The sequence below is a fragment of the Microcebus murinus genome, chromosome 25 (assembly GCF_040939455.1).
Source record: "Microcebus murinus isolate Inina chromosome 25, M.murinus_Inina_mat1.0, whole genome shotgun sequence".
NCBI lineage: Eukaryota > Metazoa > Chordata > Mammalia > Primates > Cheirogaleidae > Microcebus > Microcebus murinus.
This window is the reverse complement of record NC_134128.1, coordinates 27,860,953-27,884,597: the sequence shown is the minus strand read 5'-3', so window position 1 is coordinate 27,884,597 and position 23,645 is coordinate 27,860,953. Positions and strand designations below refer to the sequence as shown.

At 64.4% G+C, this 23,645-nt stretch overlaps 6 pseudogenes; all 6 read left to right on the top strand.

Moving 5' to 3' along the window:
• The first annotated feature begins 2,022 nt into the window (after window positions 1-2,022).
• Window positions 2,023-2,141, top strand: LOC142864636 (uncharacterized; annotated as a pseudogene).
• Window positions 2,142-5,670: 3,529 nt separating this feature from the next.
• Window positions 5,671-5,789, top strand: LOC142864635 (uncharacterized; annotated as a pseudogene).
• Window positions 5,790-9,318: 3,529 nt separating this feature from the next.
• Window positions 9,319-9,437, top strand: LOC142864546 (uncharacterized; annotated as a pseudogene).
• A 3,527-nt stretch (window positions 9,438-12,964) lies between these two features.
• Window positions 12,965-13,083, top strand: LOC142864634 (uncharacterized; annotated as a pseudogene).
• Window positions 13,084-16,612: 3,529 nt separating this feature from the next.
• On the top strand, window positions 16,613-16,731 carry LOC142864633 (uncharacterized; annotated as a pseudogene).
• A 3,529-nt stretch (window positions 16,732-20,260) lies between these two features.
• Window positions 20,261-20,379, top strand: LOC142864631 (uncharacterized; annotated as a pseudogene).
• The last annotated feature ends 3,266 nt before the right edge of the window (window positions 20,380-23,645 follow it).

The window sequence follows — 23,645 nt, the reverse complement described above, 5'->3', positions numbered from 1 at the left end:
CATCGCTAAGTCCCCTGCCGGGGACGGGGACGTGCCCCGCTGTGCCGCGGGGGGCCCAGCCTGGTGTCTTCCCTGAGGCCCTGGGGCTGCCGCTCCCCGCAAGGGGAGAGCCTCGGAGGTGGGGACCGCCTCCTGATGGGGACGTCCACGCAGCTCTCCACGTCGGATTCCGGGGCTCTCTGTCCTGCCTGAAGGCCCAGCTGGCCTGCGGGTCCTTAGAGTGGCAGAAACATCCTCAAACTGATATTGCGAGTCCGGTGGTTGTCTGCACTTTTGTGCTGGGCACCCCAGGGAGGCCCAGGGGCTGGCTGGACAACGCGGTCTGCTCGGGTGCTTTGGAGGAGCAACCGATGCCCTTTGGACTTTGGTAGCAGCGTCTCAGGTGTCTCTGAGCCCTGCGCCATGTCGGGGAGGAGGCGGGAGGGGCCGCGACCTGCAGTCGTGTTCCCGGGGTGGCACGGCATGTGGCTTCTTCCACAGGCTGCTTGGCCTGGGCTCCCTGCACCTGGGCCTTTGGGGGACTGGCCCTGTGCTTGCCAACGCTTCCTGCAGGGACCCGGAGCTGGGAGGTGGCATCTCCCAGCCCTGGGCCGGGCAGAGCCCCAGCGGGCCATGCCCACACCCTCTCTCAGCACGGGTCCCCCAGAAGGCTCCTTTGGGACCAGGATTCTCCTGCGGGTGACTTCTTAAAGTCTGGCCCCTGGATGGAGGGGCACCGGGAGTAGAGGAGCCGGAAGCGGAAGGGGGTGCCCATGCGAGGGGACATTTTCAGGCCAAGTACCAGCTTCAGCCTGATCCTCCTGGGAACCCCGGGGTGTACGTCCCACCTCCTGGTTGTCCCGCTCTGAGACAAGGAGCCGGGCTTCGCATTCCCCCAGCAGCCAGTCGTGGGCTGAGGACACCTGGGGCCTTGGGAACTCCCTGGCTTCTCTTTGGATTACCATTTGGAGCTGCTTGGGAATCCTGCCGCCACACACACCCGAGTGCAGGTGTCTTCTGCACGGACTGGGGGCCTCGCGCTTCTGAATGCCACTGGCTCGCCACCCACCCACGGGTGAACCTGGTCAGGGTGCTTTCTCTAAGGAGCAGACTCTGATCCGGGCGGGCTACCGGTGTCTCTGTTTGCTCGTTTCTTTCTTCCATTTCGGGAAAGTCTTCCTTACTGGGTGTGGAAATCTCCTATGCCTTTCCTCGCCTATTCTGTCAGCTTTAAAATTCTCTTTCAGTTGCCACCCTCACAGATGGATTAGGAAACTCTTTTCGGTGCCTTCATTAGTGAAATGACCTCAAGGAAGCTCGAATCCAATATCTAATCGCCGGCTTTTAGCAAGTCCACACCCGAGGGTGGTTGGGGTCCAATCCAGCCCCGGGCCAGGCCCAGGCCCCTTGGACTGGGCCACAGGAGGACACAGAGCAGGGTCCCGGCCCCCACGGGAGCGGTGCCGGCAGTTCTCCAAGGGCTTGGGGGTTTTCCAGAGGTAGGAGATGGAGGGGACTGATTTCTTCAGCGCCCCCCAAACCACCCCGCCCCGCCCCACCCCAGCCATGGGACACATCCCGAGAGACGCCCCTACACTCGCTCCCCTCCCCCATGCGCTGTGCCCCAGCCCTGGCCCTGGGGAATAGGCGGCAGCCCACCCACAGGGCGGGGGCGCAGCTGACAGGGGTTGTGCGGGAGGGCGGCCCCTGGCTGGGGTCAAAGGGTGAGCGCGCGTGCGCAGTCAGCGGCCGCGCGCTGGGGGTGGGGGCGGGTAGGTGAAGGAGGCGAGGTGAGGAGAGGAGGGGGGCTGGAAGGTCTCCACATTGGCGGGTCCAGCCGTGGAGGCGCATCGTGTCTGTGTGTGTGTGTGTGTGTGTGTAGACAGCCCCCCATCCCACCCCGCCCCGCCACGTCCCTCACCTCAGTCCTCCGGAGTCCGCCCGACCGGGCCGGCGAACTCCACAGGCCCGGCGCGGGTCAGCGCTATCGCGGGGAAGCGCGGTGAGGCTGGCCTCTTGAGCGGGGCAGGGGCGCCCTCCGCGGTCTACGGCCACACCACCCCGAACGCGCCCCATCTCGTCTGCTCTCAGAAGCTAAGCAGCGTCGGGCCTGGTTAGTACTTGGATAGGAGACCGCCTGGGAATCCCGGGTGCCCTAGGCTTTTTTTTTTTTTTTTTGCCTGTTGCTCTGTCCCCTTGCTGGGAGCGCGGCGGCGGGGCGGCCGTCCGGCGGATCACCCCCACCCTCAGCGCCCGCCGCGGTGCCTGCCGCCCCAGCCCGCACCGTGGGGCCTCCTCTTGTCCCAAGCGGGGACACCGCCGCCACGGGGCAGCATGCGTGCCATCTGGACTGTCAGGTCTCAGACCAAAGGTCTGGTCTGTGGGAACCGACACGCTGGAGGAAACCTCGAGAGTCTGAGAGGGGAGGGAGTTCCGGAAGGATTCCAGGATGTCACTTTGAGCGAGTATGTGACCAGAACTCGTCCCGTTGCTTTTGGGGTTCTATGGGCTACACGCAGGAATCTCTGGTGGTGGCACTGGAGGTTGGGGGATCCGGAGTCACACCCAGACCTGCTCGACAGGCCTCCTTTTACTTTTCTTTTCGGATTCATTTTCTTAGAAAGTGTCTCTTATCTCTATGATTGCATTTTCTTTTCTCTCTCTTTTCAAGCAGATGATGGGAGTACAAGTATTGAGGTGACATGTGTTGCCCGTGCCCCCCTCCCCCCTGTCTCCTTATTTATTTCTCATTTTCTCCCAGCGTATTGTGGGGGTACCAATGTTCAGGTCGGGTGCATTGCTCTTTCCCCGCCTCCCCCCTCTGGTCAGAGCTTCAAGTGCGCCCATCCCCCAGTCGGTGCGCACCCACCCCCTCCCTAATGCATGTGTATGCCCACCCCCTCCCCACGCCCGCCCGACACCCACCCGATGAAGGTGATTCCTCGCTGTCCACTTAGGTGTCCATCCGTTCGTACCAATTTGCCGGTGAGCGCGCGCACGTGGTGCTCGTGTGTCCGTTCTTGGGATACCTGGCCTACTGGAACGGGTTCCAGCTCTGGCCAGGAGAACATGAGAGGCGCGCTCTCACCGCTGCTCCTCACAGCCGAATGGCACTCCGTGGTGTCCACGCGCCGCATGTTATTAATGCACTCCTGGATGGATGGGCACTCGGGTCGCTTCCACATCTTTGCGATTGTGAATTGTGCCCTAACTGTCACCCTACCCCTTACCCAGCCCGTCTCCTCTGCCCCTGCCTGACGCGCTCCTCCCCCGCCAGGCCCGTCACTGTCCTCGGCCCCTGCCCCTGCCTGACCGGCCCCTTCCCGCCCCGGCCCGTCACCGTCACCGTCACCGTCACCGTCCTCTGCCCCTGCCTGACAGGCTCGTCCCCGCCCGGCCCACCACCTGGGCCACTGCCTGACTCGCTCCGCTCCTCCCCGGCCAGGCCCGTCACTGTCCTGGGCCCCTGCCTGACCGGCTCCTTCCCGCCCGGCCTGTCACCGTCCTCTGCCCCTGCCTGACACGCTCCTCCCCGCCCGTCACCGTCCTCGGCCCCTGCCTGACCGGCTCCTCCGTCGCCTGGGCCTTCCAGGGGCTTGGTGTGGACGCTGCTTCCAGGAAGCCCTCCAGGAACCCGGCAGCAGGGCGGCCGCAGCAGTCTGGCGCAGGCATCGCTAAGTCCCCTGCCGGGGACGGGGACGTGCCCCGCTGTGCCGCGGGGGGCCCAGCCTGGTGTCTTCCCTGAGGCCCTGGGGCTGCCGCTCCCCGCAAGGGGAGAGCCTCGGAGGTGGGGACCGCCTCCTGATGGGGACGTCCACGCAGCTCTCCACGTCGGATTCCGGGGCTCTCTGTCCTGCCTGAAGGCCCAGCTGGCCTGCGGGTCCTTAGAGTGGCAGAAACATCCTCAAACTGATATTGCGAGTCCGGTGGTTGTCTGCACTTTTGTGCTGGGCACCCCAGGGAGGCCCAGGGGCTGGCTGGACAACGCGGTCTGCTCGGGTGCTTTGGAGGAGCAACCGATGCCCTTTGGACTTTGGTAGCAGCGTCTCAGGTGTCTCTGAGCCCTGCGCCATGTCGGGGAGGAGGCGGGAGGGGCCGCGACCTGCAGTCGTGTTCCCGGGGTGGCACGGCATGTGGCTTCTTCCACAGGCTGCTTGGCCTGGGCTCCCTGCACCTGGGCCTTTGGGGGACTGGCCCTGTGCTTGCCAACGCTTCCTGCAGGGACCCGGAGCTGGGAGGTGGCATCTCCCAGCCCTGGGCCGGGCAGAACCCCAGCGGGCCATGCCCACAACCTCTCTCAGCACGGGTCCCCCAGAAGGCTCCTTTGGGACCAGGATTCTCCTGCGGGTGACTTCTTAAAGTCTGGCCCCTGGATGGAGGGGCTCCGGGAGTAGAGGAGCCGGAAGCGGAAGGGGGTGCCCATGCGAGGGGACATTTTCAGGCCAAGTACCAGCTTCAGCCTGATCCTCCTGGGAACCCCGGGGTGTACGTCCCACCTCCTGGTTGTCCCCCTCTGAGACAAGGAGCCGGGCTTCGCATTCCCACAGCAGCCAGTCGTGGGCTGAGGACACCTGGGGCCTTGGGAACTCCCTGGCTTCTCTTTGGATTACCATTTGGAGCTGCTTGGGAATCCTGCCGCCACACACACCCGAGTGCAGGTGTCTTCTGCACGGACTGCGGGCCTCGCGCTTCTGAATGCCACTGGCTCGCCACCCACCCACGGGTGAACCTGGTCAGGGTGCTTTCTCTAAGGAGCAGACTCTGATCCGGGCGGGCTACCGGTGTCTCTGTTTGCTCGTTTCTTTCTTCCATTTCGGGAAAGTCTTCCTTACTGGGTGTGGAAATCTCCTATGCCTTTCCTCGCCTATTCTGTCAGCTTTAAAATTCTCTTTCAGTTGCCACCCTCACAGATGGATTAGGAAACTCTTTTCAGTGCCTTCATTAGTGAAATGACCTCAAGGAAGCTCGAATCCAATATCTAATCGCCGGCTTTTAGCAAGTCCACACCCGAGGGTGGTTGGGGTCCAATCCAGCCCCGGGCCAGGCCCAGGCCCCTTGGACTGGGCCACAGGAGGACACAGAGCAGGGTCCCGGCCCCCACGGGAGCGGTGCCGGCAGTTCTCCAAGGGCTTGGGGGTTTTCCAGAGGTAGGAGATGGAGGGGACTGATTTCTTCAGCGCCCCCCAAACCACCCCGCCCCGCCCCACCCCAGCCATGGGACACATCCCGAGAGACGCCCCTACACTCGCTCCCCTCCCCCATGCGCTGTGTCCCAGCCCTGGCCCTGGGGAATAGGCGGCAGCCCACCCACAGGGCGGGGGCGCAGCTGACAGGGGTTGTGCGGGAGGGCGGCCCCTGGCTGGGGTCAAAGGGTGAGCGCGCGTGCGCAGTCAGCGGCCGCGCGCTGGGGGTGGGGGCGGGTAGGTGAAGGAGGCGAGGTGAGGAGAGGAGGGGGGCTGGAAGGTCTCCACCTTGGCGGGTCCAGCCGTGGAGGCGCATCGTGTCTGTGTGTGTGTGTGTGTGTGTGTAGACAGCCCCCCATCCCACCCCGCCCCGCCACGTCCCTCACCTCAGTCCTCCGGAGTCCGCCCGACCGGGCCGGCGAACTCCACAGGCCCGGCGCGGGTCAGCGCTATCGCGGGGAAGCGCGGTGAGGCTGGCCTCTTGAGCGGGGCAGGGGCGCCCTCCGCGGTCTACGGCCACACCACCCCGAACGCGCCCCATCTCGTCTGCTCTCAGAAGCTAAGCAGCGTCGGGCCTGGTTAGTACTTGGATAGGAGACCGCCTGGGAATCCCGGGTGCCCTAGGCTTTTTTTTTTTTTTTTTGCCTGTTGCTCTGTCCCCTTGCTGGGAGCGCGGCGGCGGGGCGGCCGTCCGGCGGATCACCCCCACCCTCAGCGCCCGCCGCGGTGCCTGCCGCCCCAGCCCGCACCGTGGGGCCTCCTCTTGTCCCAAGCCGGGACACCGCCGCCACGGGGCAGCATGCGTGCCATCTGGACTGTCAGGTCTCAGACCAAAGGTCTGGTCTGTGGGAACCGACACGCTGGAGGAAACCTCGAGAGTCTGAGAGGGGAGGGAGTTCCGGAAGGATTCCAGGATGTCACTTTGAGCGAGTATGTGACCAGAACTCGTCCCGTTGCTTTTGGGGTTCTATGGGCTACACGCAGGAATCTCTGGTGGTGGCACTGGAGGTTGGGGGATCCGGAGTCACACCCAGACCTGCTCGACAGGCCTCCTTTTACTTTTCTTTTCGGATTCATTTTCTTAGAAAGTGTCTCTTATCTCTATGATTGCATTTTCTTTTCTCTCTCTTTTCAAGCAGATGATGGGAGTACAAGTATTGAGGTGACATGTGTTGCCCGTGCCCCCCTCCCCCCTGTCTCCTTATTTATTTCTCATTTTCTCCCAGCGTATTGTGGGGGTACCAATGTTCAGGTCGGGTGCATTGCTCTTTCCCCGCCTCCCCCCTCTGGTCAGAGCTTCAAGTGCGCCCATCCCCCAGTCGGTGCGCACCCACCCCCTCCCTAATGCATGTGTATGCCCACCCCCTCCCCACGCCCGCCCGACACCCACCCGATGAAGGTGATTCCTCGCTGTCCACTTAGGTGTCCATCCGTTCGTACCAATTTGCCGGTGAGCGCGCGCACGTGGTGCTCGTGTGTCCGTTCTTGGGATACCTGGCCTACTGGAACGGGTTCCAGCTCTGGCCAGGAGAACACGAGAGGCGCGCTCTCACCGCTGCTCCTCACAGCCGAATGGCACTCCGTGGTGTCCACGCGCCGCATGTTATTAATGCACTCCTGGATGGATGGGCACTCGGGTCGCTTCCACATCTTTGCGATTGTGAATTGTGCCCTAACTGTCACCCTACCCCTTACCCAGCCCGTCTCCTCTGCCCCTGCCTGACGCGCTCCTCCCCCGCCAGGCCCGTCACTGTCCTCGGCCCCTGCCCCTGCCTGACCGGCCCCTTCCCGCCCCGGCCCGTCACCGTCACCGTCACCGTCACCGTCCTCTGCCCCTGCCTGACAGGCTCGTCCCCGCCCGGCCCACCACCTGGGCCACTGCCTGACTCGCTCCGCTCCTCCCCGGCCAGGCCCGTCACTGTCCTGGGCCCCTGCCTGACCGGCTCCTTCCCGCCCGGCCTGTCACCGTCCTCGGCCCCTGCCTGACACGCTCCTCCCCGCCCGTCACCGTCCTCGGCCCCTGCCTGACCGGCTCCTCCGTCGCCTGGGCCTTCCAGGGGCTTGGTGTGGACGCTGCTTCCAGGAAGCCCTCCAGGAACCCGGCAGCAGGGCGGCCGCAGCAGTCTGGCGCAGGCATCGCTAAGTCCCCTGCCGGGGACGGGGACGTGCCCCGCTGTGCCGCGGGGGGCCCAGCCTGGTGTCTTCCCTGAGGCCCTGGGGCTGCCGCTCCCCGCAAGGGGAGAGCCTCGGAGGTGGGGACCGCCTCCTGATGGGGACGTCCACGCAGCTCTCCACGTCGGATTCCGGGGCTCTCTGTCCTGCCTGAAGGCCCAGCTGGCCTGCGGGTCCTTAGAGTGGCAGAAACATCCTCAAACTGATATTGCGAGTCCGGTGGTTGTCTGCACTTTTGTGCTGGGCACCCCAGGGAGGCCCAGGGGCTGGCTGGACAACGCGGTCTGCTCGGGTGCTTTGGAGGAGCAACCGATGCCCTTTGGACTTTGGTAGCAGCGTCTCAGGTGTCTCTGAGCCCTGCGCCATGTCGGGGAGGAGGCGGGAGGGGCCGCGACCTGCAGTCGTGTTCCCGGGGTGGCACGGCATGTGGCTTCTTCCACAGGCTGCTTGGCCTGGGCTCCCTGCACCTGGGCCTTTGGGGGACTGGCCCTGTGCTTGCCAACGCTTCCTGCAGGGACCCGGAGCTGGGAGGTGGCATCTCCCAGCCCTGGGCCGGGCAGAACCCCAGCGGGCCATGCCCACAACCTCTCTCAGCACGGGTCCCCCAGAAGGCTCCTTTGGGACCAGGATTCTCCTGCGGGTGACTTCTTAAAGTCTGGCCCCTGGATGGAGGGGCTCCGGGAGTAGAGGAGCCGGAAGCGGAAGGGGGTGCCCATGCGAGGGGACATTTTCAGGCCAAGTACCAGCTTCAGCCTGATCCTCCTGGGAACCCCGGGGTGTACGTCCCACCTCCTGGTTGTCCCCCTCTGAGACAAGGAGCCGGGCTTCGCATTCCCACAGCAGCCAGTCGTGGGCTGAGGACACCTGGGGCCTTGGGAACTCCCTGGCTTCTCTTTGGATTACCATTTGGAGCTGCTTGGGAATCCTGCCGCCACACACACCCGAGTGCAGGTGTCTTCTGCACGGACTGCGGGCCTCGCGCTTCTGAATGCCACTGGCTCGCCACCCACCCACGGGTGAACCTGGTCAGGGTGCTTTCTCTAAGGAGCAGACTCTGATCCGGGCGGGCTACCGGTGTCTCTGTTTGCTCGTTTCTTTCTTCCATTTCGGGAAAGTCTTCCTTACTGGGTGTGGAAATCTCCTATGCCTTTCCTCGCCTATTCTGTCAGCTTTAAAATTCTCTTTCAGTTGCCACCCTCACAGATGGATTAGGAAACTCTTTTCAGTGCCTTCATTAGTGAAATGACCTCAAGGAAGCTCGAATCCAATATCTAATCGCCGGCTTTTAGCAAGTCCACACCCGAGGGTGGTTGGGGTCCAATCCAGCCCCGGGCCAGGCCCAGGCCCCTTGGACTGGGCCACAGGAGGACACAGAGCAGGGTCCCGGCCCCCACGGGAGCGGTGCCGGCAGTTCTCCAAGGGCTTGGGGGTTTTCCAGAGGTAGGAGATGGAGGGGACTGATTTCTTCAGCGCCCCCCAAACCACCCCGCCCCGCCCCACCCCAGCCATGGGACACATCCCGAGAGACGCCCCTACACTCGCTCCCCTCCCCCATGCGCTGTGCCCCAGCCCTGGCCCTGGGGAATAGGCGGCAGCCCACCCACAGGGCGGGGGCGCAGCTGAGAGGGGTTGTGTGGGAGGGCGGCCCCTGGCTGGGGTCAAAGGGTGAGCGCGCGTGCGCAGTCAGCGGCCGCGCGCTGGGGGTGGGGGCGGGTAGGTGAAGGAGGCGAGGTGAGGAGAGGAGGGGGGCTGGAAGGTCTCCACCTTGGCGGGTCCAGCCGTGGAGGCGCATCGTGTCTGTGTGTGTGTGTGTGTGTGTGTAGACAGCCCCCCATCCCACCCCGCCCCGCCACGTCCCTCACCTCAGTCCTCCGGAGTCCGCCCGACCGGGCCGGCGAACTCCACAGGCCCGGCGCGGGTCAGCGCTATCGCGGGGAAGCGCGGTGAGGCTGGCCTCTTGAGCGGGGCAGGGGCGCCCTCCGCGGTCTACGGCCACACCACCCCGAACGCGCCCCATCTCGTCTGCTCTCAGAAGCTAAGCAGCGTCGGGCCTGGTTAGTACTTGGATGGGAGACCGCCTGGGAATCCCGGGTGCCCTAGGCTTTTTTTTTTTTTTTGCCTGTTGCTCTGTCCCCTTGCTGGGAGCGCGGCGGCGGGGCGGCCGTCCGGCGGATCACCCCCACCCTCAGCGCCCGCCGCGGTGCCTGCCGCCCCAGCCCGCACCGTGGGGCCTCCTCTTGTCCCAAGCGGGGACACCGCCGCCACGGGGCAGCATGCGTGCCATCTGGACTGTCAGGTCTCAGACCAAAGGTCTGGTCTGTGGGAACCGACACGCTGGAGGAAACCTCGAGAGTCTGAGAGGGGAGGGAGTTCCGGAAGGATTCCAGGATGTCACTTTGAGCGAGTATGTGACCAGAACTCGTCCCGTTGCTTTTGGGGTTCTATGGGCTACAGGCAGGAATCTCTGGTGGTGGCACTGGAGGTTGGGGGATCCGGAGTCACACCCAGACCTGCTCGACAGGCCTCCTTTTACTTTTCTTTTCGGATTCATTTTCTTAGAAAGTGTCTCTTATCTCTATGATTGCATTTTCTTTTCTCTCTCTTTTCAAGCAGATGATGGGAGTACAAGTATTGAGGTGACATGTGTTGCCCGTGCCCCCCTCCCCCCTGTCTCCTTATTTATTTCTCATTTTCTCCCAGCGTATTGTGGGGGTACCAATGTTCAGGTCGGGTGCATTGCTCTTTCCCCGCCTCCCCCCTCTGGTCAGAGCTTCAAGTGCGCCCATCCCCCAGTCGGTGCGCACCCACCCCCTCCCTAATGCATGTGTATGCCCACCCCCTCCCCACGCCCGCCCGACACCCACCCGATGAAGGTGATTCCTCGCTGTCCACTTAGGTGTCCATCCGTTCGTACCAATTTGCCGGTGAGCGCGCGCACGTGGTGCTCGTGTGTCCGTTCTTGGGATACCTGGCCTACTGGAACGGGTTCCAGCTCTGGCCAGGAGAACACGAGAGGCGCGCTCTCACCGCTGCTCCTCACAGCCGAATGGCACTCCGTGGTGTCCACGCGCCGCATGTTATTAATGCACTCCTGGATGGATGGGCACTCGGGTCGCTTCCACATCTTTGCGATTGTGAATTGTGCCCTAACTGTCACCCTACCCCTTACCCAGCCCGTCTCCTCTGCCCCTGCCTGACGCGCTCCTCCCCCGCCAGGCCCGTCACTGTCCTCGGCCCCTGCCCCTGCCTGACCGGCCCCTTCCCGCCCCGGCCCGTCACCGTCACCGTCACCGTCACCGTCCTCTGCCCCTGCCTGACAGGCTCGTCCCCGCCCGGCCCACCACCTGGGCCACTGCCTGACTCGCTCCGCTCCTCCCCGGCCAGGCCCGTCACTGTCCTGGGCCCCTGCCTGACCGGCTCCTTCCCGCCCGGCCTGTCACCGTCCTCTGCCCCTGCCTGACACGCTCCTCCCCGCCCGTCACCGTCCTCGGCCCCTGCCTGACCGGCTCCTCCGTCGCCTGGGCCTTCCAGGGGCTTGGTGTGGACGCTGCTTCCAGGAAGCCCTCCAGGAACCCGGCAGCAGTGCGGCCGCAGCAGTCTGGCGCAGGCATCGCTAAGTCCCCTGCCGGGGACGGGGACGTGCCCCGCTGTGCCGCGGGGGGCCCAGCCTGGTGTCTTCCCTGAGGCCCTGGGGCTGCCGCTCCCCGCAAGGGGAGAGCCTCGGAGGTGGGGACCGCCTCCTGATGGGGACGTCCACGCAGCTCTCCACGTCGGATTCCGGGGCTCTCTGTCCTGCCTGAAGGCCCAGCTGGCCTGCGGGTCCTTAGAGTGGCAGAAACATCCTCAAACTGATATTGCGAGTCCGGTGGTTGTCTGCACTTTTGTGCTGGGCACCCCAGGGAGGCCCAGGGGCTGGCTGGACAACGCGGTCTGCTCGGGTGCTTTGGAGGAGCAACCGATGCCCTTTGGACTTTGGTAGCAGCGTCTCAGGTGTCTCTGAGCCCTGCGCCATGTCGGGGAGGAGGCGGGAGGGGCCGCGACCTGCAGTCGTGTTCCCGGGGTGGCACGGCATGTGGCTTCTTCCACAGGCTGCTTGGCCTGGGCTCCCTGCACCTGGGCCTTTGGGGGACTGGCCCTGTGCTTGCCAACGCTTCCTGCAGGGACCCGGAGCTGGGAGGTGGCATCTCCCAGCCCTGGGCCGGGCAGAGCCCCAGCGGGCCATGCCCACACCCTCTCTCAGCACGGGTCCCCCAGAAGGCTCCTTTGGGACCAGGATTCTCCTGCGGGTGACTTCTTAAAGTCTGGCCCCTGGATGGAGGGGCACCGGGAGTAGAGGAGCCGGAAGCGGAAGGGGGTGCCCATGCGAGGGGACATTTTCAGGCCAAGTACCAGCTTCAGCCTGATCCTCCTGGGAACCCCGGGGTGTACGTCCCACCTCCTGGTTGTCCCGCTCTGAGACAAGGAGCCGGGCTTCGCATTCCCCCAGCAGCCAGTCGTGGGCTGAGGACACCTGGGGCCTTGGGAACTCCCTGGCTTCTCTTTGGATTACCATTTGGAGCTGCTTGGGAATCCTGCCGCCACACACACCCGAGTGCAGGTGTCTTCTGCACGGACTGGGGGCCTCGCGCTTCTGAATGCCACTGGCTCGCCACCCACCCACGGGTGAACCTGGTCAGGGTGCTTTCTCTAAGGAGCAGACTCTGATCCGGGCGGGCTACCGGTGTCTCTGTTTGCTCGTTTCTTTCTTCCATTTCGGGAAAGTCTTCCTTACTGGGTGTGGAAATCTCCTATGCCTTTCCTCGCCTATTCTGTCAGCTTTAAAATTCTCTTTCAGTTGCCACCCTCACAGATGGATTAGGAAACTCTTTTCGGTGCCTTCATTAGTGAAATGACCTCAAGGAAGCTCGAATCCAATATCTAATCGCCGGCTTTTAGCAAGTCCACACCCGAGGGTGGTTGGGGTCCAATCCAGCCCCGGGCCAGGCCCAGGCCCCTTGGACTGGGCCACAGGAGGACACAGAGCAGGGTCCCGGCCCCCACGGGAGCGGTGCCGGCAGTTCTCCAAGGGCTTGGGGGTTTTCCAGAGGTAGGAGATGGAGGGGACTGATTTCTTCAGCGCCCCCCAAACCACCCCGCCCCGCCCCACCCCAGCCATGGGACACATCCCGAGAGACGCCCCTACACTCGCTCCCCTCCCCCATGCGCTGTGCCCCAGCCCTGGCCCTGGGGAATAGGCGGCAGCCCACCCACAGGGCGGGGGCGCAGCTGACAGGGGTTGTGCGGGAGGGCGGCCCCTGGCTGGGGTCAAAGGGTGAGCGCGCGTGCGCAGTCAGCGGCCGCGCGCTGGGGGTGGGGGCGGGTAGGTGAAGGAGGCGAGGTGAGGAGAGGAGGGGGGCTGGAAGGTCTCCACATTGGCGGGTCCAGCCGTGGAGGCGCATCGTGTCTGTGTGTGTGTGTGTGTGTGTGTAGACAGCCCCCCATCCCACCCCGCCCCGCCACGTCCCTCACCTCAGTCCTCCGGAGTCCGCCCGACCGGGCCGGCGAACTCCACAGGCCCGGCGCGGGTCAGCGCTATCGCGGGGAAGCGCGGTGAGGCTGGCCTCTTGAGCGGGGCAGGGGCGCCCTCCGCGGTCTACGGCCACACCACCCCGAACGCGCCCCATCTCGTCTGCTCTCAGAAGCTAAGCAGCGTCGGGCCTGGTTAGTACTTGGATAGGAGACCGCCTGGGAATCCCGGGTGCCCTAGGCTTTTTTTTTTTTTTTTTGCCTGTTGCTCTGTCCCCTTGCTGGGAGCGCGGCGGCGGGGCGGCCGTCCGGCGGATCACCCCCACCCTCAGCGCCCGCCGCGGTGCCTGCCGCCCCAGCCCGCACCGTGGGGCCTCCTCTTGTCCCAAGCGGGGACACCGCCGCCACGGGGCAGCATGCGTGCCATCTGGACTGTCAGGTCTCAGACCAAAGGTCTGGTCTGTGGGAACCGACACGCTGGAGGAAACCTCGAGAGTCTGAGAGGGGAGGGAGTTCCGGAAGGATTCCAGGATGTCACTTTGAGCGAGTATGTGACCAGAACTCGTCCCGTTGCTTTTGGGGTTCTATGGGCTACACGCAGGAATCTCTGGTGGTGGCACTGGAGGTTGGGGGATCCGGAGTCACACCCAGACCTGCTCGACAGGCCTCCTTTTACTTTTCTTTTCGGATTCATTTTCTTAGAAAGTGTCTCTTATCTCTATGATTGCATTTTCTTTTCTCTCTCTTTTCAAGCAGATGATGGGAGTACAAGTATTGAGGTGACATGTGTTGCCCGTGCCCCCCTCCCCCCTGTCTCCTTATTTATTTCTCATTTTCTCCCAGCGTATTGTGGGGGTACCAATGTTCAGGTCGGGTGCATTGCTCTTTCCCCGCCTCCCCCCTCTGGTCAGAGCTTCAAGTGCGCCCATCCCCCAGTCGGTGCGCACCCACCCCCTCCCTAATGCATGTGTATGCCCACCCCCTCCCCACGCCCGCCCGACACCCACCCGATGAAGGTGATTCCTCGCTGTCCACTTAGGTGTCCATCCGTTCGTACCAATTTGCCGGTGAGCGCGCGCACGTGGTGCTCGTGTGTCCGTTCTTGGGATACCTGGCCTACTGGAACGGGTTCCAGCTCTGGCCAGGAGAACATGAGAGGCGCGCTCTCACCGCTGCTCCTCACAGCCGAATGGCACTCCGTGGTGTCCACGCGCCGCATGTTATTAATGCACTCCTGGATGGATGGGCACTCGGGTCGCTTCCACATCTTTGCGATTGTGAATTGTGCCCTAACTGTCACCCTACCCCTTACCCAGCCCGTCTCCTCTGCCCCTGCCTGACGCGCTCCTCCCCCGCCAGGCCCGTCACTGTCCTCGGCCCCTGCCCCTGCCTGACCGGCCCCTTCCCGCCCCGGCCCGTCACCGTCACCGTCACCGTCACCGTCCTCTGCCCCTGCCTGACAGGCTCGTCCCCGCCCGGCCCACCACCTGGGCCACTGCCTGACTCGCTCCGCTCCTCCCCGGCCAGGCCCGTCACTGTCCTGGGCCCCTGCCTGACCGGCTCCTTCCCGCCCGGCCTGTCACCGTCCTCTGCCCCTGCCTGACACGCTCCTCCCCGCCCGTCACCGTCCTCGGCCCCTGCCTGACCGGCTCCTCCGTCGCCTGGGCCTTCCAGGGGCTTGGTGTGGACGCTGCTTCCAGGAAGCCCTCCAGGAACCCGGCAGCAGGGCGGCCGCAGCAGTCTGGCGCAGGCATCGCTAAGTCCCCTGCCGGGGACGGGGACGTGCCCCGCTGTGCCGCGGGGGGCCCAGCCTGGTGTCTTCCCTGAGGCCCTGGGGCTGCCGCTCCCCGCAAGGGGAGAGCCTCGGAGGTGGGGACCGCCTCCTGATGGGGACGTCCACGCAGCTCTCCACGTCGGATTCCGGGGCTCTCTGTCCTGCCTGAAGGCCCAGCTGGCCTGCGGGTCCTTAGAGTGGCAGAAACATCCTCAAACTGATATTGCGAGTCCGGTGGTTGTCTGCACTTTTGTGCTGGGCACCCCAGGGAGGCCCAGGGGCTGGCTGGACAACGCGGTCTGCTCGGGTGCTTTGGAGGAGCAACCGATGCCCTTTGGACTTTGGTAGCAGCGTCTCAGGTGTCTCTGAGCCCTGCGCCATGTCGGGGAGGAGGCGGGAGGGGCCGCGACCTGCAGTCGTGTTCCCGGGGTGGCACGGCATGTGGCTTCTTCCACAGGCTGCTTGGCCTGGGCTCCCTGCACCTGGGCCTTTGGGGGACTGGCCCTGTGCTTGCCAACGCTTCCTGCAGGGACCCGGAGCTGGGAGGTGGCATCTCCCAGCCCTGGGCCGGGCAGAACCCCAGCGGGCCATGCCCACAACCTCTCTCAGCACGGGTCCCCCAGAAGGCTCCTTTGGGACCAGGATTCTCCTGCGGGTGACTTCTTAAAGTCTGGCCCCTGGATGGAGGGGCTCCGGGAGTAGAGGAGCCGGAAGCGGAAGGGGGTGCCCATGCGAGGGGACATTTTCAGGCCAAGTACCAGCTTCAGCCTGATCCTCCTGGGAACCCCGGGGTGTACGTCCCACCTCCTGGTTGTCCCCCTCTGAGACAAGGAGCCGGGCTTCGCATTCCCACAGCAGCCAGTCGTGGGCTGAGGACACCTGGGGCCTTGGGAACTCCCTGGCTTCTCTTTGGATTACCATTTGGAGCTGCTTGGGAATCCTGCCGCCACACACACCCGAGTGCAGGTGTCTTCTGCACGGACTGCGGGCCTCGCGCTTCTGAATGCCACTGGCTCGCCACCCACCCACGGGTGAACCTGGTCAGGGTGCTTTCTCTAAGGAGCAGACTCTGATCCGGGCGGGCTACCGGTGTCTCTGTTTGCTCGTTTCTTTCTTCCATTTCGGGAAAGTCTTCCTTACTGGGTGTGGAAATCTCCTATGCCTTTCCTCGCCTATTCTGTCAGCTTTAAAATTCTCTTTCAGTTGCCACCCTCACAGATGGATTAGGAAACTCTTTTCAGTGCCTTCATTAGTGAAATGACCTCAAGGAAGCTCGAATCCAATATCTAATCGCCGGCTTTTAGCAAGTCCACACCCGAGGGTGGTTGGGGTCCAATCCAGCCCCGGGCCAGGCCCAGGCCCCTTGGACTGGGCCACAGGAGGACACAGAGCAGGGTCCCGGCCCCCACGGGAGCGGTGCCGGCAGTTCTCCAAGGGCTTGGGGGTTTTCCAGAGGTAGGAGATGGAGGGGACTGATTTCTTCAGCGCCCCCCAAACCACCCCGCCCCGCCCCACCCCAGCCATGGGACACATCCCGAGAGACGCCCCTACACTCGCTCCCCTCCCCCATGCGCTGTGTCCCAGCCCTGGCCCTGGGGAATAGGCGGCAGCCCACCCACAGGGCGGGGGCGCAGCTGACAGGGGTTGTGCGGGAGGGCGGCCCCTGGCTGGGGTCAAAGGGTGAGCGCGCGTGCGCAGTCAGCGGCCGCGCGCTGGGGGTGGGGGCGGGTAGGTGAAGGAGGCGAGGTGAGGAGAGGAGGGGGGCTGGAAGGTCTCCACCTTGGCGGGTCCAGCCGTGGAGGCGCATCGTGTCTGTGTGTGTGTGTGTGTGTGTGTAGACAGCCCCCCATCCCACCCCGCCCCGCCACGTCCCTCACCTCAGTCCTCCGGAGTCCGCCCGACCGGGCCGGCGAACTCCACAGGCCCGGCGCGGGTCAGCGCTATCGCGGGGAAGCGCGGTGAGGCTGGCCTCTTGAGCGGGGCAGGGGCGCCCTCCGCGGTCTACGGCCACACCACCCCGAACGCGCCCCATCTCGTCTGCTCTCAGAAGCTAAGCAGCGTCGGGCCTGGTTAGTACTTGGATAGGAGACCGCCTGGGAATCCCGGGTGCCCTAGGCTTTTTTTTTTTTTTTTTGCCTGTTGCTCTGTCCCCTTGCTGGGAGCGCGGCGGCGGGGCGGCCGTCCGGCGGATCACCCCCACCCTCAGCGCCCGCCGCGGTGCCTGCCGCCCCAGCCCGCACCGTGGGGCCTCCTCTTGTCCCAAGCCGGGACACCGCCGCCACGGGGCAGCATGCGTGCCATCTGGACTGTCAGGTCTCAGACCAAAGGTCTGGTCTGTGGGAACCGACACGCTGGAGGAAACCTCGAGAGTCTGAGAGGGGAGGGAGTTCCGGAAGGATTCCAGGATGTCACTTTGAGCGAGTATGTGACCAGAACTCGTCCCGTTGCTTTTGGGGTTCTATGGGCTACACGCAGGAATCTCTGGTGGTGGCACTGGAGGTTGGGGGATCCGGAGTCACACCCAGACCTGCTCGACAGGCCTCCTTTTACTTTTCTTTTCGGATTCATTTTCTTAGAAAGTGTCTCTTATCTCTATGATTGCATTTTCTTTTCTCTCTCTTTTCAAGCAGATGATGGGAGTACAAGTATTGAGGTGACATGTGTTGCCCGTGCCCCCCTCCCCCCTGTCTCCTTATTTATTTCTCATTTTCTCCCAGCGTATTGTGGGGGTACCAATGTTCAGGTCGGGTGCATTGCTCTTTCCCCGCCTCCCCCCTCTGGTCAGAGCTTCAAGTGCGCCCATCCCCCAGTCGGTGCGCACCCACCCCCTCCCTAATGCATGTGTATGCCCACCCCCTCCCCACGCCCGCCCGACACCCACCCGATGAAGGTGATTCCTCGCTGTCCACTTAGGTGTCCATCCGTTCGTACCAATTTGCCGGTGAGCGCGCGCACGTGGTGCTCGTGTGTCCGTTCTTGGGATACCTGGCCTACTGGAACGGGTTCCAGCTCTGGCCAGGAGAACACGAGAGGCGCGCTCTCACCGCTGCTCCTCACAGCCGAATGGCACTCCGTGGTGTCCACGCGCCGCATGTTATTAATGCACTCCTGGATGGATGGGCACTCGGGTCGCTTCCACATCTTTGCGATTGTGAATTGTGCCCTAACTGTCACCCTACCCCTTACCCAGCCCGTCTCCTCTGCCCCTGCCTGACGCGCTCCTCCCCCGCCAGGCCCGTCACTGTCCTCGGCCCCTGCCCCTGCCTGACCGGCCCCTTCCCGCCCCGGCCCGTCACCGTCACCGTCACCGTCACCGTCCTCTGCCCCTGCCTGACAGGCTCGTCCCCGCCCGGCCCACCACCTGGGCCACTGCCTGACTCGCTCCGCTCCTCCCCGGCCAGGCCCGTCACTGTCCTGGGCCCCTGCCTGACCGGCTCCTTCCCGCCCGGCCTGTCACCGTCCTCGGCCCCTGCCTGACACGCTCCTCCCCGCCCGTCACCGTCCTCGGCCCCTGCCTGACCGGCTCCTCCGTCGCCTGGGCCTTCCAGGGGCTTGGTGTGGACGCTGCTTCCAGGAAGCCCTCCAGGAACCCGGCAGCAGGGCGGCCGCAGCAGTCTGGCGCAGGCATCGCTAAGTCCCCTGCCGGGGACGGGGACGTGCCCCGCTGTGCCGCGGGGGGCCCAGCCTGGTGTCTTCCCTGAGGCCCTGGGGCTGCCGCTCCCCGCAAGGGGAGAGCCTCGGAGGTGGGGACCGCCTCCTGATGGGGACGTCCACGCAGCTCTCCACGTCGGATTCCGGGGCTCTCTGTCCTGCCTGAAGGCCCAGCTGGCCTGCGGGTCCTTAGAGTGGCAGAAACATCCTCAAACTGATATTGCGAGTCCGGTGGTTGTCTGCACTTTTGTGCTGGGCACCCCAGGGAGGCCCAGGGGCTGGCTGGACAACGCGGTCTGCTCGGGTGCTTTGGAGGAGCAACCGATGCCCTTTGGACTTTGGTAGCAGCGTCTCAGGTGTCTCTGAGCCCTGCGCCATGTCGGGGAGGAGGCGGGAGGGGCCGCGACCTGCAGTCGTGTTCCCGGGGTGGCACGGCATGTGGCTTCTTCCACAGGCTGCTTGGCCTGGGCTCCCTGCACCTGGGCCTTTGGGGGACTGGCCCTGTGCTTGCCAACGCTTCCTGCAGGGACCCGGAGCTGGGAGGTGGCATCTCCCAGCCCTGGGCCGGGCAGAACCCCAGCGGGCCATGCCCACAACCTCTCTCAGCACGGGTCCCCCAGAAGGCTCCTTTGGGACCAGGATTCTCCTGCGGGTGACTTCTTAAAGTCTGGCCCCTGGATGGAGGGGCTCCGGGAGTAGAGGAGCCGGAAGCGGAAGGGGGTGCCCATGCGAGGGGACATTTTCAGGCCAAGTACCAGCTTCAGCCTGATCCTCCTGGGAACCCCGGGGTGTACGTCCCACCTCCTGGTTGTCCCCCTCTGAGACAAGGAGCCGGGCTTCGCATTCCCACAGCAGCCAGTCGTGGGCTGAGGACACCTGGGGCCTTGGGAACTCCCTGGCTTCTCTTTGGATTACCATTTGGAGCTGCTTGGGAATCCTGCCGCCACACACACCCGAGTGCAGGTGTCTTCTGCACGGACTGCGGGCCTCGCGCTTCTGAATGCCACTGGCTCGCCACCCACCCACGGGTGAACCTGGTCAGGGTGCTTTCTCTAAGGAGCAGACTCTGATCCGGGCGGGCTACCGGTGTCTCTGTTTGCTCGTTTCTTTCTTCCATTTCGGGAAAGTCTTCCTTACTGGGTGTGGAAATCTCCTATGCCTTTCCTCGCCTATTCTGTCAGCTTTAAAATTCTCTTTCAGTTGCCACCCTCACAGATGGATTAGGAAACTCTTTTCAGTGCCTTCATTAGTGAAATGACCTCAAGGAAGCTCGAATCCAATATCTAATCGCCGGCTTTTAGCAAGTCCACACCCGAGGGTGGTTGGGGTCCAATCCAGCCCCGGGCCAGGCCCAGGCCCCTTGGACTGGGCCACAGGAGGACACAGAGCAGGGTCCCGGCCCCCACGGGAGCGGTGCCGGCAGTTCTCCAAGGGCTTGGGGGTTTTCCAGAGGTAGGAGATGGAGGGGACTGATTTCTTCAGCGCCCCCCAAACCACCCCGCCCCGCCCCACCCCAGCCATGGGACACATCCCGAGAGACGCCCCTACACTCGCTCCCCTCCCCCATGCGCTGTGTCCCAGCCCTGGCCCTGGGGAATAGGCGGCAGCCCACCCACAGGGCGGGGGCGCAGCTGACAGGGGTTGTGCGGGAGGGCGGCCCCTGGCTGGGGTCAAAGGGTGAGCGCGCGTGCGCAGTCAGCGGCCGCGCGCTGGGGGTGGGGGCGGGTAGGTGAAGGAGGCGAGGTGAGGAGAGGAGGGGGGCTGGAAGGTCTCCACCTTGGCGGGTCCAGCCGTGGAGGCGCATCGTGTCTGTGTGTGTGTGTGTGTGTGTGTAGACAGCCCCCCATCCCACCCCGCCCCGCCACGTCCCTCACCTCAGTCCTCCGGAGTCCGCCCGACCGGGCCGGCGAACTCCACAGGCCCGGCGCGGGTCAGCGCTATCGCGGGGAAGCGCGGTGAGGCTGGCCTCTTGAGCGGGGCAGGGGCGCCCTCCGCGGTCTACGGCCACACCACCCCGAACGCGCCCCATCTCGTCTGCTCTCAGAAGCTAAGCAGCGTCGGGCCTGGTTAGTACTTGGATAGGAGACCGCCTGGGAATCCCGGGTGCCCTAGGCTTTTTTTTTTTTTTTTTGCCTGTTGCTCTGTCCCCTTGCTGGGAGCGCGGCGGCGGGGCGGCCGTCCGGCGGATCACCCCCACCCTCAGCGCCCGCCGCGGTGCCTGCCGCCCCAGCCCGCACCGTGGGGCCTCCTCTTGTCCCAAGCGGGGACACCGCCGCCACGGGGCAGCATGCGTGCCATCTGGACTGTCAGGTCTCAGACCAAAGGTCTGGTCTGTGGGAACCGACACGCTGGAGGAAACCTCGAGAGTCTGAGAGGGGAGGGAGTTCCGGAAGGATTCCAGGATGTCACTTTGAGCGAGTATGTGACCAGAACTCGTCCCGTTGCTTTTGGGGTTCTATGGGCTACACGCAGGAATCTCTGGTGGTGGCACTGGAGGTTGGGGGATCCGGAGTCACACCCAGACCTGCTCGACAGGCCTCCTTTTACTTTTCTTTTCGGATTCATTTTCTTAGAAAGTGTCTCTTATCTCTATGATTGCATTTTCTTTTCTCTCTCTTTTCAAGCAGATGATGGGAGTACAAGTATTGAGGTGACATGTGTTGCCCGTGCCCCCCTCCCCCCTGTCTCCTTATTTATTTCTCATTTTCTCCCAGCGTATTGTGGGGGTACCAATGTTCAGGTCGGGTGCATTGCTCTTTCCCCGCCTCCCCCCTCTGGTCAGAGCTTCAAGTGCGCCCATCCCCCAGTCGGTGCGCACCCACCCCCTCCCTAATGCATGTGTATGCCCACCCCCTCCCCACGCCCGCCCGACACCCACCCGATGAAGGTGATTCCTCGCTGTCCACTTAGGTGTCCATCCGTTCGTACCAATTTGCCGGTGAGCGCGCGCACGTGGTGCTCGTGTGTCCGTTCTTGGGATACCTGGCCTACTGGAACGGGTTCCAGCTCTGGCCAGGAGAACACGAGAGGCGCGCTCTCACCGCTGCTCCTCACAGCCGAATGGCACTCCGTGGTGTCCACGCGCCGCATGTTATTAATGCACTCCTGGATGGATGGGCACTCGGGTCGCTTCCACATCTTTGCGATTGTGAATTGTGCCCTAACTGTCACCCTACCCCTTACCCAGCCCGTCTCCTCTGCCCCTGCCTGACGCGCTCCTCCCCCGCCAGGCCCGTCACTGTCCTCGGCCCCTGCCCCTGCCTGACCGGCCCCTTCCCGCCCCGGCCCGTCACCGTCACCGTCACCGTCACCGTCCTCTGCCCCTGCCTGACAGGCTCGTCCCCGCCCGGCCCACCACCTGGGCCACTGCCTGACTCGCTCCGCTCCTCCCCGGCCAGGCCCGTCACTGTCCTGGGCCCCTGCCTGACCGGCTCCTTCCCGCCCGGCCTGTCACCGTCCTCGGCCCCTGCCTGACACGCTCCTCCCCGCCCGTCACCGTCCTCGGCCCCTGCCTGACCGGCTCCTCCGTCGCCTGGGCCTTCCAGGGGCTTGGTGTGGACGCTGCTTCCAGGAAGCCCTCCAGGAACCCGGCAGCAGGGCGGCCGCAGCAGTCTGGCGCAGGCATCGCTAAGTCCCCTGCCGGGGACGGGGACGTGCCCCGCTGTGCCGCGGGGGGCCCAGCCTGGTGTCTTCCCTGAGGCCCTGGGGCTGCCGCTCCCCGCAAGGGGAGAGCCTCGGAGGTGGGGACCGCCTCCTGATGGGGACGTCCACGCAGCTCTCCACGTCGGATTCCGGGGCTCTCTGTCCTGCCTGAAGGCCCAGCTGGCCTGCGGGTCCTTAGAGTGGCAGAAACATCCTCAAACTGATATTGCGAGTCCGGTGGTTGTCTGCACTTTTGTGCTGGGCACCCCAGGGAGGCCCAGGGGCTGGCTGGACAACGCGGTCTGCTCGGGTGCTTTGGAGGAGCAACCGATGCCCTTTGGACTTTGGTAGCAGCGTCTCAGGTGTCTCTGAGCCCTGCGCCATGTCGGGGAGGAGGCGGGAGGGGCCGCGACCTGCAGTCGTGTTCCCGGGGTGGCACGGCATGTGGCTTCTTCCACAGGCTGCTTGGCCTGGGCTCCCTGCACCTGGGCCTTTGGGGGACTGGCCCTGTGCTTGCCAACGCTTCCTGCAGGGACCCGGAGCTGGGAGGTGGCATCTCCCAGCCCTGGGCCGGGCAGAACCCCAGCGGGCCATGCCCACAACCTCTCTCAGCACGGGTCCCCCAGAAGGCTCCTTTGGGACCAGGATTCTCCTGCGGGTGACTTCTTAAAGTCTGGCCCCTGGATGGAGGGGCTCCGGGAGTAGAGGAGCCGGAAGCGGAAGGGGGTGCCCATGCGAGGGGACATTTTCAGGCCAAGTACCAGCTTCAGCCTGATCCTCCTGGGAACCCCGGGGTGTACGTCCCACCTCCTGGTTGTCCCCCTCTGAGACAAGGAGCCGGGCTTCGCATTCCCACAGCAGCCAGTCGTGGGCTGAGGACACCTGGGGCCTTGGGAACTCCCTGGCTTCTCTTTGGATTACCATTTGGAGCTGCTTGGGAATCCTGCCGCCACACACACCCGAGTGCAGGTGTCTTCTGCACGGACTGCGGGCCTCGCGCTTCTGAATGCCACTGGCTCGCCACCCACCCACGGGTGAACCTGGTCAGGGTGCTTTCTCTAAGGAGCAGACTCTGATCCGGGCGGGCTACCGGTGTCTCTGTTTGCTCGTTTCTTTCTTCCATTTCGGGAAAGTCTTCCTTACTGGGTGTGGAAATCTCCTATGCCTTTCCTCGCCTATTCTGTCAGCTTTAAAATTCTCTTTCAGTTGCCACCCTCACAGATGGATTAGGAAACTCTTTTCAGTGCCTTCATTAGTGAAATGACCTCAAGGAAGCTCGAATCCAATATCTAATCGCCGGCTTTTAGCAAGTCCACACCCGAGGGTGGTTGGGGTCCAATCCAGCCCCGGGCCAGGCCCAGGCCCCTTGGACTGGGCCACAGGAGGACACAGAGCAGGGTCCCGGCCCCCACGGGAGCGGTGCCGGCAGTTCTCCAAGGGCTTGGGGGTTTTCCAGAGGTAGGAGATGGAGGGGACTGATTTCTTCAGCGCCCCCCAAACCACCCCGCCCCGCCCCACCCCAGCCATGGGACACATCCCGAGAGACGCCCCTACACTCGCTCCCCTCCCCCATGCGCTGTGTCCCAGCCCTGGCCCTGGGGAATAGGCGGCAGCCCACCCACAGGGCGGGGGCGCAGCTGACAGGGGTTGTGCGGGAGGGCGGCCCCTGGCTGGGGTCAAAGGGTGAGCGCGCGTGCGCAGTCAGCGGCCGCGCGCTGGGGGTGGGGGCGGGTAGGTGA